General features: G+C 40.4%; 1 pseudogene; it reads right to left on the minus strand.

The window, feature by feature from the left end:
* Positions 1-3,985: 3,985 nt before the first annotated feature.
* On the minus strand, positions 3,986-6,000 carry LOC147606191 (3,9-dihydroxypterocarpan 6A-monooxygenase-like; annotated as a pseudogene).

Below are 6,000 nucleotides of genomic sequence, written 5' to 3' on the forward strand. Positions count from 1 at the left end.
ATTGAGACCTTGTTCTTGTCCACTTGAGTCATCACTAATTGAAGACCATGCAGTTTGAGCTCTCTTTTGCAATCTTGCATCAGAGTTTTTCATTCAACCTTTATCTTTGCGCTTCCGAAACTCTCTTTTGAATCTGTTTGAGACTTGATTTTTTGTTTTGGTCTCTTTGTTTTTTTGCGATTTTTGCTAACAGTTTTTAGCTTTTCTCCTGGTTGGAATCTATCTGATCGTTTTACTTGGTCTTTGATACTATCTTGTGCTTGGACATAGTATAGATATCCATTCTTTCCTGAGAAGTGAGGTGGTGGTCGAGAGTGTTCATTCTTAAACTCCTTGTTTTCTTTTTGTATTCTCTCACGTCGTTCCCTCTCATCTTGTTTACGGATTCTCTTATGGCTCTTACAGCATTTACGTTTGAGGAATCTCTATTTGAACCTCCCTTCCTCTCAAGAGTAGGCGTGCCTTTCCTAACTCTTCCTCGAGGATTATCACATCATCATCAAAATCAGAGTCCCATCCATCTTCCTTATCAGCATCATTAGCAGATTCGAGTGTTAAATCCTCCACTGAGACTTCCTCTACACGCAGTGCTATGGATGCATCCCCATAGTACAAATCATCTAGAAGGTCACGTGGTTGTACCATTCGTATAGGAATAATGTAATATCCATCTAAGTCACAAAATTGAATTGGCTTAGGTAAAGCACATGTCGATAATGTTGCAAGGACATGACTCCATTCTAGGGGATCAACTAAGTGCTCAGGGAAGGGTTGTGGAATGTATGCCTCATCTGATACACTTCGATTACCCTTAAGTTTCTCAGTGTTGAAATCCTTACATGAGGCTCCACACATCCACAGATCTTCTCGCCCATCTGACAATGTAACTCTTGAGCCCTCAGATGAAGCAGAATCAAACTCATCTATTGGAGACCTTGTTACATCACGATATGAGTGATTCTTTAGGTTGACCCTTGTGATGACAGAATCATGTCGGAGGTACAAATAATTGTATCCCCAATCTTGAATCATTTGAAATTGTTGCATGAATGGTCTACCCAATATCACTTCATAGTTTGGATGCTTTCCAAAATCCATTACTGCAAATGTGTGCTCATATTTAATCCCACATGTGGTGACCAATATGTTCTCTATCAGCCCAATGGGATGTTCTAAGCTTCCATCTGCTAGTTGCAAGCGCATCCTTGTACTCCTAATAGCTGGTTTGCTCCACTTTTCCCAAATGGACCTTGTCACAATGCCCACTCCTGCACCACTATCAAGTATTGCAGTTGAAGCTACTTTTCGCACTTCTAATGGGAGGGTAGCATTTCCCTGATTGTCCTCACAAAATTTTCCTACTTTGTTGATAGGAACTGGCATAACATGCTTTGTCTCAAGGTGTATAGTACATTGATGGTGACCCTTTTGTAGCAATACCTGCTTTGACAAACATGTGGCAATATCATTCCACAACTCTGGTCGAAGCTTTATCAAATCAAGCAAATGTAAGGTACAAGCCACTGGTGCTGACAAAATAGCTTGCACGATACCCATATCCATCTCCTTTATTTCATATCTACCCCGATCCACATCACATCACATCACATCATATCCATTTCAAATCACATCTCATCCATTCACATCTATCCCGATTCACATCACATCCATTTCACATCACATCTCATCCATTCACATCTATCCCGATTCACATCACATCCATTTCATATGACATCTCCTCCATTTACATCTATCCCGATTTACATCACATCACATCCATTCACATCCATCACATCACATCTCCTCCATTCACATCACATCACATCTCCTCCATTCACATCACATCTCCTCCATTCACATCCATTCATATCCATCACATCACATCCATTCACATTCATCACATTAATTTATATCACATCCATTCACATCCATCACATCACATCCATTCATATCCATCATATTCATTCTCATCACCATCCCATCACATACATTCTATCCACATTACATCACATCCACATCTATCCGCATCATATCTCATTCATACACATCCTATCTCATTCATCCACTTCCATCCAGTCATTCACATGCACGACTATTCACATCCATCCATTCATTCACATTCACACCTATCACTTCACATCTCATCACATTCACATCCACATCCACATCCCTTTACATCACATCACACCCACATCTCTTTACATCACATCACATCACATCCACATCACATCCATTCACATCCACATCCCCTTTACATCACATCACATCTCATTCCACATCCGCATCCGCATCCACATCCATTCACATTACATCACATCTTATCGCATCCACATCCATTTACATCACATCACATCCATCCACATCCACATCCATTTACATCACATCACATCCATCCACATCCACATCCATTTACATCACATCACATCTTATCACATTCACATCCACATCCATTTACATTACATCACATCTTATCGCATCCACATCCACATCCATTTACATCACATCACATCTTATCACATTCACATCCACATCCATTTACATCACATCACATCCTATCACATCCATATCCACATCCATTTAATTTACATCTCATCCTTTCACATAACCTCACATCTCATTCTCATCTCATCATTCACATCCACATCCATTTACTTCACATTCTTTCATATACACATCCACATCCATTTACATCACATCACATCCTTTCACATCCCATTCACATCTTATCACATCTCTTTCCTATTTAGTAGCTTTTTCTACTTCGATATCGACGATGGGACTTTTTCTAAATTTCTGCCAATTGCTTGGCCTAGGTAAAGGTTCTTTTTCTCAACGGATATTTTCATATTCTTTCTTAATTTTCTCAAGTGAAAAATATTCAATATTCTTCTTTTTGAGTAAAAGATTCATGGGGTTTACAAAAATCAATTCTACCCATATTCCCAATAATGCTCAAAATTCCACTTTTGATAAATACTCATAATTTGAATTATGCTAAAAATTCCTCTTTCTCCCATTTAATTTCTTGGATCTCAAATATCATGGGAATTCTTCTTTTTGAATTTAATTAATTGCATTCCAAATGTCATAGGAATTTCTCTTTTATCATAAAATAAATTTATCTAAAATTTCTCTTTTCTTTAATAAAAATATCCAATATTATCCTAATATGCCAAGAATTATACTTTTACCATTTAAATGATTGAATTCCAAATGTCATGGGAATTCCTCTTTTATCATTTTAATATTTCTCATGCATAAATTTGCTCAACTTAGTGCAAAAAAAGCTATTGGAATCTCCCCATTTTAACTAATTAGGACTATAAAAAAGCTACCACCACACTCAGCAAGAAGAGGCAAATTTATATATGCAAATTGAAGTCACATTAAGGGTGTTGGTAACAAGGAGAATTTCTTAGAATGTAGCTCACCATTTTGCCATCAAAACAACCACCTAGAGGGAAACTTAAGTTTGTGCAACTCATCCCATCACCAAATCCTCGAAAAAAGAGACTCTTCAATGAACCACATTAAAAAAGATGTCAAAAATAGTGTGTGAAAATTCATCATAATAGGATTGTAAAAATACCTCACATGCATCGAGTTAACAAGACATAAAAGTATCCCATGACACTTTTGTATTTACCAACTAGTGTCAGTAGACATATATTTTTGCACTAATTTTTAGTAGAAAGATTTTTATAACAAAATAATCAACAAGTGTTGGAAATATCCATTTACAAAATAGAGTTTTGACAGTTTATAGTGTTATTATTGTAAACAATAAATATTTTCGATAGCCACCATCACATCGAAAGAAGACAAAAATGTTATTCAAAACACGTCTAAATCAAGACTTCCCAAACTTTCAAAAACAAAACTTTTGCTAAAATTTCCACGTTGGATCTCTTCAATCCACTGTTCGAAAAAAACCCGGGTATAGTGTAATTTGCACTTGCAGATTTATAAAATTACCTTCAAATCTGAAACTTAAGGGTACAAAAACCTGCAGATTTTGAGGGGTTGTAGAACAAAAACCTTCAAAATTTAAAAATTTTCTTTATAAATAATTTCACAATTTTTAGATGAAGGTTTTTTACTTTTTGGGAAAATAGTTTTTATTCGAATACTGCTTCAATCTTGAGCACTCTCCATTGACCAAGCCTTTCCTCCCAAGCCTCCCACCATCTTGCATAAGGCATGACCAAAACGTTTATTGTTATGCTTCAAAGAGATGTCTAGGCAACTTGGGCCTAGCTATTGCAACTAATGGATCGACTAATGTCATAATAATGCCAAACTTCTCTGTCATGTCTGGCTTGTCTGTAGTTGTCCAAACAAAACCATGAAGGAGACTTGCCAAAACAATGTGCACATTGAGAAGGCCTAACTTCAACCCAGGGCAAGCCCTCCTGCCAGATCCAAAAGGTATTAGCTCAAAGTGATGTCCACGTACATCCATGCTGCTGTCCAAAAATCTCTGAGGACAAAACTCTAAAGGTTTTTCCCATGTGTTTGGGTCTCCCATACATTCACATAAGCTAGGCTGTTTGCAGGGATGTCGTAACCAGATATTTGGCATGGTTGCATTGACATATGTGGTGCTAGGAGAGGCGCAGTTGGATGCAATCTCAAAGACTCCTTCACCCCCACTGCTCCTAAGTAGGGTAGGTGAGGAATGTCTGACTCTTGAACTAGGCGTGATGTTCCCACTATGTGTTCAAGTTCTTCTTGCACAGTCTGCATTTTTCCGGGGTTCGTAAGCAGGTCTGCAAGTGCCCACTCAATTGTGATTGCAGATGTGTCAATCCCTGCAAAGAACATGTCCTAGTTGAAAGAAAAAAACAAACTAGTTAGATCCTGAGAGCATCACATCACATATATCTGCGCCAAAACGAGATAAGATGGCATGCTTATAATAACTCCCTCGACGCAAAAATCAATCAATCTCTCTCTCTCTCTCTCTCTCTCTCTAAATGATAGGAAAACGAATGGTCTCTAATCTTACCATTAAAATTGCCCTGATTTTTCCGTCTCGAATTTGGAGATCCTTGTGCTTGGCGTCGAGAGAGGCTGATAATAGTAGGTCCAGGAAGTCGTGTGCACTGTTTGCAGGAGATCCATTGCTCCGACGTCTCATGTCGCGCCGATCGTCGATAATCTCTTGAAAAACAGTGCTTGCTTTACGCGCAACGGCCTTGCTTTGTCTCACATAGCCTTGCAGATCCATCCACGCCAAGGAAGGGATGTAGTCGCCCACGTTGAAGACGCCCAGGAGATGGATCATTTCGAGCATTAGGTCTACAATGTCATGAGAGCTAGTGGCGAGCTCCGCCAGGCTCTTGCCGAGTGCCATTCTGGAAATGATGTTGCTGGAAGCGGTGTGCAGCTTTGGCCGGAGAGATACGGGTGTTCCCACTACATCTAGGATGGAGCGCATGAGGGCGCTCACTTCTTCTTTTCTCACGGGCTCGAAGTACTCGAGCCGCTTGTTGGTGAAGAGGTCGGTGACGCAGAGCTCTCGCATGAGCTTCCAGTAAGGGCCGGGTGGAGCAAAGACCATGTCCATGTGGCCGCCGAAGACGTGAGTAGGGACGGCGAAATTGTGCGGGCGCGAAGAGAAGGTTTGGTCGTGCTTCTGCAGGATCTGCTTAGCCATGTCCGGTGTGGAAGCCACGATGAGAGGGACGGAGCCCAGCCTGAGGGACATGAGGGGGCCATGGGTCTTGCTGAGATTGTAGAGAGAGTGGTGTGGGTTCTTTCCTAGCAAGTGCAGGTGGCCAACGATGGGCAAAGCTGGAGGTCCTGGGGGCAGCTTAATGCTTGATCGTGCTTTCCTCAGCAACACAATAGGAAGCAGAATACACACGAAGATGGTAGGAAGGAAGGCGAGGCACAAGCCATAGCCACCAGCCAACAAGCTGCCGTGGTGATGACGAAACGCCTCCATAACCAGGAAAGAAACTCTGATAGGAGGATAATGATCACTTAAGGCCTTCG

The sequence above is a fragment of the Cibotium barometz genome, chromosome 58 (assembly GCF_041138505.1).
Source record: "Cibotium barometz isolate CiBa-2024 chromosome 58, ASM4113850v1, whole genome shotgun sequence".
Classification (NCBI taxonomy): domain Eukaryota; kingdom Viridiplantae; phylum Streptophyta; class Polypodiopsida; order Cyatheales; family Cibotiaceae; genus Cibotium; species Cibotium barometz.